The following is an 18,239-nucleotide window of genomic DNA, read 5'->3' on the forward strand; positions in this document are numbered from 1 at the left end:
GAGTTGAGAGCTCCTTCATGCAAGGAGCCATTTTTTGATCTTTGACCAGGACAGTGTGGTGTTGCACCCTCTTCCTTCTTTTTTGCCTAGGTAGTTTCCTGTTTAAATTTGAATCAGAATATTATTCTTTCCTACATTTTTTCCACAATTCTGCATTCCTTGGTCGTAGAATGAGCCGTCAGAGTTGCTCTGAAGAGGTCGGCACAGTTCAGGCAATCAGATTCCTTGCTTTTGTTAAAAAAACAATAGATAAAAAACCAAAATATCTGCGTTTATGGAATAAACATATATAAATGTGAATGAACAATGTAATAAGCAGCCAGCACAAAAAGTTCACGGAAAACCAAAACATAAATAGCTATAGAAATGTAGCGCTAATAAAATTTTAACCACCAAGTGAGATACGGTGTTACATGAATATAAAGTCCATACATTAAAAAAAGTCCCAATAGCTGCAGGGACAGTGATCCAAAGCAATAGGTGCTACAATTGTAGCTCCGGGTCACTTTCAGGACCGGTGCTATGTTAAATTTAGGGGAGAATTCAGAGAAGTAGTTGGCTCTGAATTGATTTGACTGTTTAAATTTAGGGTGTCTGCCCTAGCTTGGCTGTGCTGTGGGCTGACCTTCCTGTCACCCCCGGACGGCAGGTGGCAGCAGTGTGGTCAAGTGCTCTGAGTGCCACTCCTTAGCAGCCAGTGGAGCTAATCTCCGCTGTGCATGCTGGGGAGGTTCACCTCGAGGTCCATCACCTTGAGGTTCTTCCTTGTGTGGTGCCCACCATTGGGGTAGCCATTCCACGACACCCCTGCATATGGCCCTCCTGGCCAGGGTGTGCGTGGGCAGCAGTGTTCTTGGTTCCGAAACCACGTTGGCCCGGAGCAATTGATTAATTGTGTGGGCCCAGTAGCTGACTGGGTCCCCAATCTGGAAGGGATCCCAAGCTGTCCGTCCAATTGGAGGAACCCGAACGGTGAGGAGTCTGTTCGGGAGATACCTAGCATGAGGCTGGTGTTCCAGGAGGGGCCTATCCATTCATCGGGGACCACCTGAGTTCTGACAGGCTGGATGTTGGTCGCCTGTTAGCTACTGACTGTACAAAACTACCTGAAGGAGATCTGGGTGCTGAATCTACTAAGAAAGGATTCCGGACCATAATTACCTCCAATCTAATGGGAGGGTCTGTGGCAGAGACCTTATCCTAAATTCGAGTGACATTCTGGCTGCCAGGCTTGTGAGAGAGGCCTGTCCAGGTGCGCTATTCCCATTCCGGCTGGAGTGGCGAAGTAAAGTGTTTAAGGAAGCAGGACTGTTTCCCGTGTTCAGTTATACATGGATCTACTGTCTTCTATTTACTATCCCTTCTCCTTTCTACTGTTTAATCGTTTTTACCCGGCTGGGTAATAAAAGCACAGAAAAAAGACACCTGTTGTGTGGACATTCCATTTACTACAACTCTCATCAAGTACCCTAGACCAGTGTTTCCCAACTCCAGTCCTCAAGGCACACCAACAGGTCATGTTTTCAGGCTTTCCATTATATTGCACAGGTGATTTGATCAGTTTCACTGCCTTAGTAATTACCACAGCTGTTTCATCTGAGGGAAATCCTGAAAACATGACCTGTTGGTGTGCCTTGAGGACTGGAGTTGGGAAACACTGCCCTAGACGGCGGAGATACAGAGGTAACGTGCCACCCAAAACAAACCAGCAGCTCCTTTGGGGGTAGTGCTACACAATGAAGGCCACCACCGATAGGGAGGACACACACTGACCCTTACCCTTTGTATTGGACTACCCAAATAGAGCAGCCAAAACAGCATTATTTAAATATGGCTTTGAGGCTCCTCCAAGTCCACAACAGCTAAGATCATTAAGTGTGGTCTCCTTCCCATGGGTCAATCAGATCTTGCTTGTGTTGCCAGAAGGTCCCATGAAGGAACAGGTGGCCTCCAAGTCATCTATCTCCCATCTCCCATTGGATTCGGCAATTGGTCATACAAGTCTATGGGTTGAAGGGTAGAGCTCCTCTTTTTTGGGTAAGAGCACATTCTACCAGGGGGTAAGAGCCTCTTGAGCAATTCGCCATCAAGTGTCAGTGGCTCAGATCTGCAAGACCACTACCTAGTCTTCAGTACACACATTCACAAAATTCTACCACATGGATGTTAGAACTGCAGCGGATACTGCTTATGCCATAGTGTCTTACAGGCTGCGGTATAGGTTTCTCGGTTGTTTATGGTTCTTATAATAGATGTCTCCCTCCCCTCATTGGTATTGCTCTGGAAAGTCCCAGGTATTTTTATTTTTAGCCTGCTCTGTGTCCCATTATGTACGATAAATAAAATGGTATTTTTTCTACATACTTACATGTAAAATCAATTTCTTGTCGTACATCACGTGACACAGAGGTCCCTCCCCTCTACTTTTTGGAAGTTCATTGCTTGCTACAAAACAGAATGTGCTTCCTGTATGGGGGGGTTATATAGAGGGGGGACTTCCTGTTTGTTTGGTCTTCCAGTGTCCATTCACCTATAGGTGGCGCATAACCCAGATAGTAATGTATATAGCCTGATTTTACATGCAAGTATGTAGAAAAAATACAGTTGTTAAAGGTAAGTGACAGAATATCACCCTCAAAGCTACACAGCTCTAGTAAAGTTTGTCATAAGCTTACATGGCATTCGGTGGTGGGTCACTACACCCATTTATCACTTTATCACCTTTATCAGTTCAACTGGAGCAAGAATATTACCAAACCAATGCATACTGTATATGTGTAGTAATTCTTAAACAAGCTTTACCCTTACCCTTAAGGTAATCCTAACCTTCACTTTAAAGCGGAGTTCCAGCCTGGGGAATTTACTGTAGCTGCTGACTTTTAATCGAAGGACACTTATTACTCGCAACTGCCGACATTGCAAGTAAGGGAAACTGGCAGTGACACTTTCAGGCTTTAGCCTAGGTTCACACTGCTGCGAATTCAAAATCACGGTAAAATGCGTGATTTTACCGCGATTTCGCGGCTGCGATTTCGGCCGCAATTTAATGTAAATCGCGGCCCGAAATCGCAAAAAGTAGTACAGGAACTACTTTTTGAAATCGCAGATGAGGCGTCGCACTGATTAGGACAGTGCCATTGCCGACAATTGCCGCCGATTTGAGATGTCAAATCGCATCTCAAATCGTTCCAAATCGTACCCAGTGTGAACCAGGGCTTACAGCCGGTTTCCTAATGATTCTTTCTGAATGGTTCCATCGTCTTCTGGGACAAACACAGGTCCCAGAAGGCAGCAGGTAGAAGGAGAAGGGCCAGATGCAACCGCGGAAGTGACGTACCTTGTTGTGGCGACATAGGACGAAAGTCCCGAAGAAAAAATACAAAAAGGTACCAAAAAAAAAAAAAAAAAATATCCAAAAACGAGGGTGGGGTGCTCAATTGTTTCAAACAGAGTTCTCTTTTTTCCTGGAACTCTGCTTTAACCTCAATATATCCCTAGTATAAACTTTAACCATTACTCTATGATGAGAAATATATATATAATATATATATATTTTTTTTTTTTTGTTTTGTTTTGTTTTGTTTTGTTACAATGGTACAAAGGTAAATCAATATACATCTCTGGCAGTATCATAAAAGCGATAATAAAGAGATAAAGAAAAATAATAATGGATTCAAATGGTGTAGCCATATATACATGCACCGGCCACAAAGATCAATTGCTTGGTAACAAAAATTGCTAATCAGCCAATCGCATGGCAGTAAATCAATGCATTTAGGCATCTAGACGTGGTGAAAACAACTTGCTGATATTCAAACTGAGCATCATGTAATTACTTCCTTTTTTTTCCAAAGTGAAAGAAACATGCTGATAAACATGGTGTATATGCACCTTCGTATGTGAAGTTTTTGCCCGATTAGGTGATTAAAAGGTATTTAGTAGAGGTTGTTCACTTAGAAAAGTGTATGTTCACTTTGCATAATGTATGCTAAGTAAACAGCCCCTACTCCTTTAATAAATCAACCCCATTATGTAGTATTATGAAACAGGTGTTCCGTGAACTTTTTTTTTTAGCTTTTTCTTTTTGTTTTGGCGCGTTTTGGAGTGACACCATTCATTTGAATGGGCCTCCCTCTGCTCCAAGGTATCGAATTTACCAAACCGTGGCAGATTTTTGCCGCAATTTTAGCATTTTTTGTCACTCACCAATCGTGGTGAAATCACACAATTTTTGGGGTGGCATTAAAGCTTGATTCATACTGCCACGACTTGGATCCGACTTGTGAGACCCCAAGCCACGTGACATGTGAAATCCCATTGTAGTCTTAATTAGCACTACTGAAGTCACTCCAACATTTTGGTTCCTGTACTGCTTCAAGGCGACTTATATATGACTTGTGCCCATAGACTTTAATGGAAGTCGCCTCCAAGTTGGATCCTCATCTTAATGATTTGGATTTGACATTACAGGAAGATTACCCAGGCATTCCCTGAAGTTGCTTCAAAATTCGCATCAAGTTACACTGAAGTCGCCTGGCAAAGTCACACTGTAAATCGCACGACTTTCAGGCCTAAGAAATAATGGCATTGCAAATGCATCACCTGTTTTGCCGCGATTATGGAATCCCAGGCAGAATCGCGCAATTCTGGCAGTGATTCCAGTACGCTCACGTGTGAATGGAGCCGTACTGTATTTAGACACAATAAGACACACTTTTGAAAACTGTTTTCTAAAGTGTTTATTTTAGGGCCCATTCACACTAAAATGATCCATTGCAATCCATTTGGCCCCATACACGGGCGGATAATCCGCTGAAAACGGTCCGCCGGACCGTTTTCAGCGGACATGTCCGCCCGGAGATTTCTGTCTGATGGTTGTACACACCATCAGACAGAAATCCGCGCGTAAACAATACGCGGGGCGTGGCCGCGACGATGACGCGGCGACGTGGGAGGCCCTGGAAGTTCAAAGCTTCCACGCATGCGTCGAATCAGTACGACGCATGCGAGGGATGGCGGTTGGTCGGACGTGTCCGGTGAGTCTGTACAGACGACCGAACACGTCCGACGGACAGGTTTCCAGCGGATAGATTTCTTAGCATGCTAAGAAATTTTTGTCTGCTGGAAACTGTCCGATCCGCCGGACAATTGTCCGCGCGGACCAGTTTCAGCGGATCCATCCGGTCGTGTGTACGGGGCCTTAAGGCACATTATGGCACAAGTGAACAAGCTTTAAGGCAGCCAATGGTTGTGAATGGACCACTAACAACAACAAAGGTTGGAAAAAGTGCAAGACCTTTTTTTCAAAATTCAACACAACACAACACACAGTATATGTTCTGTGGTTTATGGGGCGCTGTGCTCTACTGTACAAATTGCTGAAGTGCTATTCACAATGAATGGAATCACAACCCATTGCACATAAGGGAAGGGAAGGTGTCATGCATTATAGCACATTGATGTGTGTGTGTTTTAGTATGCCTTGCCAGAATGCACAAATGTGAAAGTGGTTGTAAACCCTTAGGCCTCGTACACACGATAGGTTAACCAGAGGACAACGGTCTGAAGGACCGTTTTCATTGGTCAAAACCGATCGTGTGTGGGCCCCATAGGTTAAAAAAAAGCCAACTTGCTTTAAAATTAACCTATGGGCACGACCATCGGTTAAAAACCCACGCATGCTCAGAATCAAGTCGACGCATGCTTGGAAGCATTGAACTTAGTTTTTTTCAGCACGTCGTTGTGTTTTACGTCACCGCGTTCTGACACGATCGGTTATTTAACCTATGGTGTGTAGGCGTGACGGACCATTAGTCAGCTTCATCGGTTAACCTATGACAACGGTCCTTCAGACCGTTGTGCTCTGGTTAACCTATTGTGTGTACGAGGCTTAACAGACCACTTTAACCTACAGGTAAGCCTATATTAAGGCTTACCTGTAGGTGCAACAAATATCTCCTAAACCCACACGGTTTAGGAGATATTTGCAGAAAAGACTGCACCGATGTCTACGGCGCATGCACGCCATAGACAACAGCGCAGGCACACTGAGCGTGCCGTTAGTGAGGGCGATGGTGCCGTCACTGACGCGCGCGGGAGTGACGTCATCGCAGCTCCGGCCAATCACAGAGCCGCGATACCCGGAAGTAACTCGGGTATCAATGGCGGGGGCGGAGGTGAGGAACGAGAGATGCTTTGGGGGCTTCGATCTTAGGTAAGAAATTCATAATGAGCTAGTAGGCTATGCCTCATTATGCCTTTCTCTTGCAGGGTTTTTGTTTTACAGAAATACTTTAGAGGGTTTATTTCCTCTTTAATGGCTTGAAGCTGAACTTCAGGCAACTGAAAAAGTTACAACTCGCAGTTCTGTATTTATTATTGGACTATTACATGTATTATTTTAATAACAACAAACAGTTTTTAGTCTGTTGTTTCTTGTTTCACTGTGCAGTTGCAGATTGGGAAGGCACAACACTTGTATGTGTTATTTATCTGCAGTATAAAAAAACTAGGTGCCAGATTCAGGTACATTTGCGGCGGTCTAACGTATCCCATTTACGTTACACCGCCGCAAGTTTTAAGCGCAAGTGCTTGATTCACAAAGCACTTGCCTGTAAACTTGCGGCGGCGTAGCGTAAATGCGTCCGGCGCAAGCAAGCCTAATTAAAATGGGGCGTGTATCATTTAAATTAGGCGCGTTCCCGCGCCGAACGTACTGCGCATGCTCCGCTTTGAAATTTCCCGCCGTGCTTTGCGCGAAATGACGTCGCACCGACGTAATCTTTTGAACGGCGACGTGCGTTACGTCCATTCCTATTCACGGACAACTTACGCAAAAAAAAAAAAATTAAAATTTGACGCGGGAACGACGGCCATACTTTAACATGGGCAGTCTAAATAGCAGCCGTAACTATACGCCGGGAAAAGCCGACTAGCGACGACGTAAGAGAATGCGACGAACGCGCGTACCTTTGTGGATCGCCATAAACAGCTAATTAGCATACCCAACGCGGAAAACGACGCAAACTCCACCCAGCGGGCGCTGAAGTATTACACCTACGATCCGAAGGCGTACGAAGCCGTATGCCTGTCGGATCGAAGCCTAAAGCCGTCGTATCTTGGTTTGAGAATTCAAACTAAAGATACGACGCGGCAAATTTGAAAATACGCCGGAGTATCAGTAGATACGCCGGCGTGCTTTGTGTTAAACTGAGATCAGGATGGAGAGAAATAAAATACAAAATCTAATTATCAATCTGGTTTTATAATAATCTAATTATCCATCTGGTTTTATAATAATCAGCTGCTGCACTTGCAGGGCTCTAATGACGAAAATTGCAGGGTCTGCATCCCTTTAGGCATGATTTCCTATTGGGTGCATCTCACTAAAAATGAATTTTTTGTTGCAGGGGATGCCTGAAATCTGACTTATATCTTAGTGTAGACTTTTGGGAAAATCAGTGAGCCAATCACACAAGCAAGAAAATATGTTTCTTAGGGGAATTCTGTTTACAGAACACCTTCAGGTTGCCATACTGTATTGCATTTTATAGAAAATTACAGGGCTGCAGATTTCAAACGAAAGGTAATTTTTAATAACATTCAATTACAATATGACTTGTGTTGCAATTGTATACACTATATTGTATTTTTTTATTTGGAAAAAAAATTCCCACAAAAGTGGAGTTACCCTTTAATTGAAATTAATCACAGAACAAGTAATAATATAAAACTGTTCACAATATTTTATAAGTATTGCCCTGGAATGGAATCAATTTGCCCCAGGTTTAATAAATTCCCCTCGCTGGCTGACAACATTGTTACAAATAATGCACAGATGGATTATGCTGCTATTTACACACCAAATGTATATAAAGATTTACATATGAAACCACTAATATGATACAATACAAAATTAACTAAAAAGTTGCCTGCAAATTCTTCATTTTAAATTATTTACAATATTACCATTGTTAAAATTAATTTGACTAGTTTATAAAATATGCCTTGTTAGAAAAAAAAAAAGCAAAAATAATAAAATAAAAAAGGGGGCTGGGGGTTTTAAAAAACTGTCACATCATATATATTGACACATTTGAATTACCATGAAAGAAAACTAAGTAATAGCAAATATATTTGTATTTTATTTATGTTATTTCAAATTTTCTGTTAAAATCGGTGAAATCCGGGCTAAAATGAAATATAATTTGGGAAAATTCACATTTTTTGACCCATTTAAGCGACAGCTACAATTTTAGTAACTAATATTATAAGAGTATTAAATGATTGCTAAACAGCTCAAATTTAGTTTTCTTTGGTGTAAAGGTTTATAAAAAAAAAAACTGTGGGAATATATCAGCCTGCACACACAAGTCATGAATAATACCCATGTGAATAATTACATTTGTGGGAAATTTTATTTTCTGCTATTCACATTGTGTTTTGCAGGACAAATGTAAAATTCATTTAGAAAATTCTGTTTGTTGTCAAATCGAATGTAACTAGAATGTGTTAACCAATATTCATGTTATTGTATGGATTTTTCTGCCACATATAACCAGTTCTGAAATCAATATATTCTAAGAACATTTAATCCTAAGAGAAAATAGCCTAAAACTTGTAATAAACGGTTTGAATCTCGGCCGCTTTAACAATGACTGGCTGAGAATCGACCCATGTATAGCCAGGCTGATTATACCCATGTTGGTAAATCAATCAATGGAATTTTCTACATACGGTTACTGGCAGTAGCTATAGCTACTAGCAGTTATCATTGTATTCTACCGGCCGAGAATGCTCCCCTTACCCCCCACTGGCAGAATACAATAGTGCAGCGGGAGGCATTCCTCCATCAACACTAATGCCCTATACACACGATCGGTTCGTCCGATGAAAACGGTCCGATGGACCGTTTTCATCGGACAAACCGATCGTGTGTGGGCCCCATCGTTTTTTTTCCCATCGGTGAAAAAAAATAGAACCTGTTTTAAAAAATTTTGATGGTTAAAAAACCGATAAAAAAAAAGATCGTCTGTGGGGAAATCCATCGGTCAAAAATCCAGGCATGCTCAGAATCAAGTCGATGCATGCTCGGAAGCATTGAACTTAATTTTTCTCTGCACGTCGTTGTTTTTTACGTCACCGCGTTGGACATGATCGGATTTTTAACTGATGGTGTGTAGGCAAGACGAAAGTCAGCTTCATCGGATATCTGATGAAAAAATCCATCGGTCCGTTTTCATCGGATGAACCGATCGTGTGTACGTGGCATTACTGTGTCGATAGGGTAATCAAGCGATTTTTGGTGGAAGGCAAGAAAATCGTATCATTTATGGCCAGTCGAAAAGCATTTGATTATTTAGATTTGTTTCTAAACCTTACTCTCCTCTGAAGCTCGATCTGCATTTGAATCGTGCTTCAGAGGCTACCGACAGATGAGGAAGCAATGCGACACCTCCTTCATTGCCTATTGCAGCTTAAAGTGATTGTAAAGTTGTAATGTCTATACTTACCTGCTCTACCGGCCGCAAACCTCCTCTTTTGGCACTCCCTCCCCTCTGTCCAGTGCCCCCATAGAAAGCCATTTCCCATAAAGGCACTCGTGCGTGCTCGCACCCGTGCCCCCCGCTGCTTCGTCTTATGACACAGACAGCTGGACTTAGTCCCGCCCCCTGCTTCCTCATCACTGACTTTGATTGACAGCAGTGGGAGCCAATGGCTCCCAGTGCCCCAGCAAAGCCAGCAAGACCCGAAAGTGAGTAGGGGGAGAAGAGCTGACGACGTGCGCAGCGCTGGATCAAATGGGGGCTCATGTACGTAAAAGAGAGAGGGAGGGTGAGGGAGGATGCTGACACCTAAAAAAAAATGACCTTAATGCAAGGAATGCATTAAGGTTGAAACAATTTAGGCTTTACCACCACTTTAAGAGAGAGCAGTTCATGGGTGGTAAAAATGTGGCTCCAACATGCATTTTTGCCACCTACTTACAGCATGTCTAAGCAAAGCCTAAGAAAAATGCTAGAAATAGCTGATTAGAAAATGCTTTAACATTCGAGCCACAGCAACAATTGTATTTATTCGCGCCACAGCATCAATTTTATTTTGTGGCTCCACAGCAACAATTGTATTTATTTGTACGACAGCATCAATTTTATTTTTTGGCAGCACAGCAACAATTTCATTTATTCGCACCACAGCACAAATTTTTGTTTTTTGCCAGCACAGCAACAATTTTATTTATTCGCACCACAGCAACAGTTTTATTTATTCGCACTACAGAAACAGTTTTATTTATTTGCACTACAGCAACAATTTTATTTATTTGCACTAAAGCAACAATTTTATTTATGTTCACTACAGCAACAATTTTATTTATGTTCACTACAGCAACAATTTTATTTATGTTCACTACAGCAACAATTTTATTTATTTGCACTACAGCAACCATTTTATTTATTCGCACTACTACATCAGTTTTATTTGTTTGCACTACTGCAACAGTTTTATCTATTCGCACTACAGCAACAACTTTATTTATTCGCACTACAGCAGCAATTTTATTTATTCGCACTACAGCAACAATTTTACTTATTCGCACTACAGCAGCAATTTTATTTATTCGCACTACAGCAACAATTTTACTTATTCGCACTACAGCAACAATTTTATTTTTTGGCAGCACAGCAACAGTTTTATTTATTCGCACTACAGCAACGATTTTATTTATTCGCACTACAGCAACAATTTTATTTTTTGGCAGCACAGCAACAGTTTTATTTATTCGCACTACAGCAACAACTTTATTTTTTGGCAGCACAGCAACAATTTTATTTATTCGCAGCACAGCAACAATTTTATTTATTCGCAGCACAGCAACAGTTTTATTTATTCGTACTACAGGAACAATATTAAATATTATGCAAAAAATTCCTGTTGGTTATTTAACACAAAACAAATGTAAATGCAGCTTCGCTGGCTGAATAGCAATGCAATTTTTTTTTTTTTTAAATAGAACCCCCTAGTGTATAAGTAAGAATACGGTATTGATCATTTATTTTTTAAATTGAAGTGTTGTGCTAGAATGCAAAATGTATCACTACTACTTGCATATCTTACACCAAATTTAACTGCTTGTTTCTCATTTTTAGCAATCGATTGCTACTTTAAACGATTAATTGTATATTTGGGTGCACAATTAAGCTAGTAAAAATGCCAAAGTAGCGCAATATTTTTGGAAACAAGAGCAAATATAGAAAGCGCGGTGCATCTGTGAGTTCATGCCAAGACGGTGGAATTCTTCGAATCATGTAGACCTGGCTCTGCAAACAATCTCATTGTAAATGTGTCTCACACAAACCCGGAGGCAGTGAAGGTGTTCGTACAATTTAAGTTGCAGCTATTTTTACTCTGAAATTGCGTTTTTGGGTAAAACCCCTAAATAAATACACCTGATCTAAAAAAAAATCTGCATTAATAATGTACAGCTTGTGCATACATCCCATCAAATTTCATATTTCAACAAGAATGTAGGTGCGTTGCCATGAGTTACTGTTCCCTAATTTCTCCGGTTACTATAAATGACCTCCTTGTAGTATCACCCTTTTGCACATAGTGCTGCTTTTGGGCAGGTAACAGGAATTTTAACTACTCCTGGCCAGCTTGCTCTGCTGTTTTTACTAGAACCTTTGATTTTCATCATACGAGGAACAATAATAATATGCGGCTCGCTTTTATAGGCCAGACTACTAATGCACTAAAAAAACACAAAGTAATACAGTGAGGCTTAAGACATGGAAAAATCAATGCGCGCCGATCGTTATTAATACGCTAATGGAGAGCGCAGCAACAGAAAAAAATGGAAAATATCATGTAACTCACTTAACGTTAATTGGAGCTGGACACCCCAAAAAAAAAAAAAAAAAATTGAACGCTTGCTTTTAAACAATTTCAACACTTCAACAATACATTTACAGATGAACTGGCAATAGTAAATGAGTCAGGCACATTACCTAAATGAAAGTAATATAATAACGCTACAATATAGCAGTTTTGGTTTCTAACAATTAAATGCCTATTTCTTCAGACTCCCGCTGCTGCTCCAAAAAACTATTACCATCTGACAGCTGTAGCCCGGACTGAGTCATATGATTTCATAGTTGGTGCTGAGCCGAGAGATCGGACACTGCCCACAATTCTGGGCTGTTTACCAGACTCAGGCTAGACTGCTGCAAGAAATGTGCTGCTAAGCAACACTCCCCTCCCCCCACCCCCCCATTACCATCTTGTTGAATATAGTACAACAGTACCCTCTGCAGGCCACTGCGAAAATGCATGCAGGAAATGGGTTTAAATATAGCAACTCAATCAAAACATACATTTTTTATGTATCTCAAAGTAATTAATAACTTTTGTTTATATGATGCATAGTGAATACCATTCACTGTAAAATTCCAATCATGGGCAGGGGAAAAAAACCACAAGATTTTTGCTTGCACACGATGAATGCAATGAACGCTACCCTTAGATTGTAAGCTCCTTGAGGGTAGCCCTGATGTGCTATGTGCCCTGTGCCCTGATGTGCTATGTTCACTGATGTGCCCTGATGTGCTATGTGCCCAGATGTGCTATGTGCCCTGATGTGCGCCGTGCCCCGGTGTGCTGTGCCTCAATGTAGTGTGCTGTAATTGGCCCTGATGTGCTGTGCCCTGTACCCTAATGTGATATGCCATGTACGTGTTGTGCCCTGATGTGCTCCGTGCCCTAATGTGCTGTGCCCTGTACCCTGATGTCCTGTGCCCTGTACCCTGATGTGCTGTGCCCTGATGTGCTGAGCTCTGTATCGTGCCCTGATGTGCACTGTGCCCTGATGTGTTGTTCCTAGGGTTGCCACCTCATCCCTTTAAACCCAAACACATATGTATTACACAGGTTCTGTGGCTGATTAAGGTGGTAATTAAACTCAATTGGTGCCTTATCTGCATTAAATTAGCCTCAGAACCCGTGTAATTCATATGTGTTCAGGTTTAAAGGGATGAGGTGGCAACCCTAGTTGTTCCCCCTTGGCCGGTCTGGATGAAGTCCCAGTCCAGCCCTGAGGGTAGGGACCATAGGCGTGCACACCTTAATCACCCCGTGTGGCACATAGTCCCCCTGTTTAGACCCCTGATATTTCACCAAATAAAAACAATTTCTAATTTTTTCTTTGTTCTCCTAAAAAAATGTGTAATAAAAAAAATAAACAATTTATAAAAATAAGATAATAAAAATGAAAAATAATGACACTGTATACTGCTCTACTGACACCAATCTCTGCCCTTATGACACCATCCACTGCTCTACTGACACGTCTACTGTTCTAGTGACACCGTCAGTATATATACACACACATGCATGTGTTTGAGCTTTGGGGTGCACACCCTAATGCAATAAACTGCGCACATCTATGGTAGGGACCGATGTGAATGTATGATATATACGTAAATCGCTGCGTAAATTGATGGCGCTATATAAGTACCTGAAATAATAATAATAATAACACTGATTCGTCATAATTACTGAACCTAAACATGCAAAGTGAACATTCCCTAATTCTTTTGCAAAAAAATCCCTTTGATTCAGAATAGGAATTTTGAAAGCACGTCCCTTTTTAGGCCTCATGCACACTGGACATTTTTTGTCATTTTTACAGCAGCTGTTTGTGGCTGTAGACATTTTTTTTACAGTCATTAAACTCTCCATCATGTTATCCTGTGTGTCCATACGCACATAGGCTGTTATCAGCAGTTTTGGGCAGTGGCGTTTTTAGGCAGTTAAAAAAAAAAAAAAAAAACTAGTGGATTCTGAGAGATGTTTTTCAGCTGTAAAAAACACTCCAATGCTGATAAACATCGATAAACGCTCAAAAACTTCGCTCACCAGCGTTTTTTTTTAGTTTTTGATCTATTGAAAAAAACAAAAACACAAAATGATTGCGAAAAAACGCTAAAAAACATGAATAAACGCTAAGAAAAGCTAAAAAACGATATAGCAAAAACGTTGAAAAAAGTTGAAAAACTCACTGCAAAGCTACTAGCATTTTTATAACGTTATTTTAATGTCCAATGTGCATGAGGCTTAAAATGACTGAAGAAAAGTTACTTTTTTTATGCAGCATTAAATCCAAAAGCAAATATTATTATATTGTAGCTAACCATTTCTTAGATGTGATGGCTACATTTGTTTTCTTTTATAGGCTTTCTTCTATTTTCATCTGATGAAGTAAGTCTGTTGTTTTTCAGACGAACAAGCTATCTTGCAGATGTAGCAGTTAGAGCTTACAATGATCAGCTTTTTTTTTTATTTGTGTAAAACCTTTATCCCAAAAGGAAAACAAAAAACAAAAAACAATTTGATGTAGCTATTTATAAATGGCCAGATTCAGGTAGGGCAGCATAACTTTGTGCGCCGCCACAAGTTAGAGAGGCAAGTGCTGTATTCACAAAGCACTTGCGTCCTAAGTTACGGCGGCGTAGCGTAAATGTGCCGGCGTAAGCGCGCCTAATTCAAATGAGGAAGAGGTGGGCGTGTTTTAGGGAAATTAAGCATGACCCCACGTAAATGACGTTTTGAACGAACGGCGCATGCACCGTCCGTGGACGTATCCCAGTGCGCATGCGTCGGATAGAATGCCTTAGATACGTCGAACACTGCCTATGGCGTGAACGTAACTTACGCACAGCCCTATTCGCGTACGACTTACGCAAACGTAAAAAGATACGCTTGTTCCGACGTCCATACCTTGCATGGGCTGCGCCACCTAGGGAGCAGCTTTATCTTTACGCCGGCGTATGTCTTACATAAACGGCGTAACTAATTGCGACGGGCGCACGTACGTTCGTGAATCGGCGTATCTTGCTCATTTGCATATTCGACTAGGAAAAAAATGGAAGCGCCACCTAGCGGCCAGCGTAAATATGAGCCTAATTTAAGCGTATCTGGTTTCCAGAATACACTTAAATTTCAGAGTTACGACGGCGTATCTACTGATACGCCGGCGTAACTCTCTCTGAATCTAGCTATATGTGTTCACTGGAATTTTGCTTTGGTTTGTTTAGTGTGTTTAAATCTGTTAGTACATCTAAGGCCCCATACACACCATAGAATCTATCCGCAGATAAATCCCAGCAAATGGGTTTCAGCGGATAGATCCTATGGTGTGTACACACCAACGGATATTTATCCGCGGATATATCTCCCCTGGGATGGATTTCCAGCAGATGGATATTCGCTGACATGCAGAACAAATCCATCTGCTGGAATCCATCCCAACGGATGGATCCGCTGGTCTGTACAGACTCACCGGATCCATCCGTCCAAAGGGATTCCCCGCACGCGTCGTAATGATTTGACGAATGCGTGGAATACCTTATATGACAGCGTCGCGCCCGTCGCCGCGTCATAATCGCGGCGACGGCGCGACACGTCATCGCCAGAGGATTTCCGCGCGGATTTCAATGCGATGGTGAGTACACTCCATCGCATAGAAATCTGCGGAAATCTTTGAGAGGATTTATCCGTGGAAACGGTCCGCTGGACCGTATCCGCGGATAAATTCTCTCGTGTGTATGGGGCCTAACAGTCCCCTCCCCTCAAAACTGACAATGCTGCTGTCCAAATGTGCTCCTTCATCCAGAGTGAGGGAACTCTAATACAGGAGGTGTGTTACTGGCCAGATCACTAGGTGAACACAGAGGGGGGCAAAAAAGCCATACCTAATGCAGCCACCACATCTACAGATTGGGAAGCTGTACTATAATTATTTTTTTGGTGTTGGCTGCTTTAAAGATGCTTTTTATTAATTTTGCACATGTAAAAACCAATAAAACACTGCAATAAAAAAAACAAAAACTAAGGGCTCTTTCACACATGTCTGTCTGCGGATCGGATGAACACTGTAAGGCCCTTATCCTTACAGTCTCTTATTATCATTCAAAAGGTTCAACAGCACTGGTAAATGTTTCACATACATGTATTATCATCACTGGTAAAGTAGGAAAGTAGTACATGGTACATGGCATGGGTTATAACCGTGTCAAGGTTTTTCAAAAGAGGAATTACTTAGTACCCACCCTTTATCATGTTTATAGATGCTATCAGAGCTTTTTTTCTCAAAAAATAGGTTCAGGAACTCAACCACGACCCCATTCAAATTTCACAAACAGTAGGAGGGTCTTAAAGGGGCATTAAATACCAGAATTGCATTACATACAGATAGCTAGATTCAGATAGACAGGCATATCTTTGAGGCGGCGTAGCGTATCACATATACGCTACGCCGCCGTAAGTCAGAGAGGCAAGTGCTGTATTCACAAAGCACTTGCCTCCTAAGTTACGGCGGCATAGCGTAAATGGGCGGGCCTAACCGCGTCTAATTCAAATGTGGAACAGGGGGGCGTGTTTTATGTAAATGATTCGTGACCTGACGTGATTGACGTTTTTTACGAACGGCGCATGCGCCGTCCGTGGACATATCCCAGTGTGCATTGCTCAAAAGTACGCCGCAAGGACATATTGGTTTCGACGTGAACGTAACTTACATCCAGCCCCATTCACGGAACGACTTACGCAAACGACGTAAAATTCTCAAATTTCGACGCTGGAACGACGGCCATACTTAATATTGGCTAGGCCAGCTATTTGTTCGACTAACTTTACGCTGGAAAAAGCCTTACGTAAACGACGGAAAAAATGCGCCGGGCGCACGTACGTTTCTGAATCGGCGTATCTAGTCATTTGCATATTCTACTCCGAACTCAACGGAAGCGCCACCTAGCGGCCAGCGTAAATATGCACCCTAAGATACGACGGCGTAGGAGACTTACACCGCTCGTATCTTAGCCTAATTTAAGCGTATCTGGTTTCCAGAATACGCTTAAATTTGCAACGGCGTAGATTCAGTGTTACGACGGCGTATCTACTGATACGCCGGCGTAACGGTCTCTGAATCCAGCTAAGAGTGTCGAGTTTAGGGGGTTACACACAGAGTGCAGAGCTGTCACTTGTAAACACAGAAACCAGACTTCTGTGTTTACAAGTGATTGTGGTGAGCCGGCACAAAAGGGTCTGAGCCAGAGGTGGTGGAACTGAGTTCCCCCAAGTTCCCCCTGAAAAAAAGCCATGGATGCTATCCAGGGACCCCAGATACAGTTAAATATTTGGGGGCAACCTCTATTTTAGTAAGTGAGACTATGTAGGGGTAGGAGTTCATCAATCTGTGTGGCCTTGGTATAAAGTAGGAGAATCATCAGGAGGCACCTAGTGTATTGAGGGACCTGAAACACATCAAGGGATTCCAGGAGGCAAACCATTGGGGTTAAACAGACCTAGGGGTGCTGCTGTTAAAACGGAGGTGGTACACCATCTGTAAAACGAAAAGGGGGGAAGGGAGGGAGACAGTGCAACCACTCTGGTGTAGTAAGTTCCAAGAAGGTTTAATTACAAAGAAAAGTTAAAAATGGATACTCACAAAATATTTAAAAAAACACACACACACATATATATATATATATATATATATATATATATATATATATATATATATATATATATATATATATATTAGGGCTGTGCGTTAAACGCGATATTAACGGCGTTAACGCAAACCCATGTTAACGCCGTCAATATTTTTGTCGCGCGATTAACGCGGGAGCGCTCGGGGTGGACGTGCAGAGTTTGCAGCGGCGCGGCGCAGCTTACCTTCTCGATGGATTCAAAGGCAAGTTACTCACCTTGTCCCTGGATCCAGCGATGCCACCCCGCTGTGTGATCGGCGATGCCACCCCGCTGTGTGATCGAGCGGGTCCTCCTTGCTTGGCGGGTCCTCCTCGCTTGGCGGGTCCTCCTCGCTCGATTCACAGTGTCTGTGTGCCGCCGATCTCCGTTCCCTGCGACGTTACGACGCACGGGAGCGGAGAACGGCGCCAAATTCAAAAAAGTAAACAAACACAATACACACAGTATACTGTAATCTTATAGATTACAGTACTGTATGTAAAAAATACACACCCCCCTTGTCCCTAGTGGTCTGCCCAGTGCCCTACATGTACTTTTATAAAATAAAAACTATTCTTTCTGCCTGAAAACTGTAGATTGTCCAAAAGTGTCCCTTTATGTCAAAAATGGTTTTAGATCAGCTGGAAAACAGCGATCATAAATTCGTCATAAATTAGATAGATTAATCTTGAGTTAACTATGACATTAAT

General features: G+C 42.0%; 1 protein-coding gene across 1 annotated transcript in view; it reads right to left on the minus strand.

Moving 5' to 3' along the window:
* JAZF1 (JAZF zinc finger 1) overlaps positions 1-18,239 on the minus strand; it is a 355,941-nt gene that overhangs the window by 101,158 nt on the left and 236,544 nt on the right. The gene's annotated exons all lie outside the window — the stretch shown is intronic.

Source organism: Rana temporaria, chromosome 5, assembly GCF_905171775.1.
Source record: "Rana temporaria chromosome 5, aRanTem1.1, whole genome shotgun sequence".
Lineage (NCBI taxonomy): Eukaryota > Metazoa > Chordata > Amphibia > Anura > Ranidae > Rana > Rana temporaria.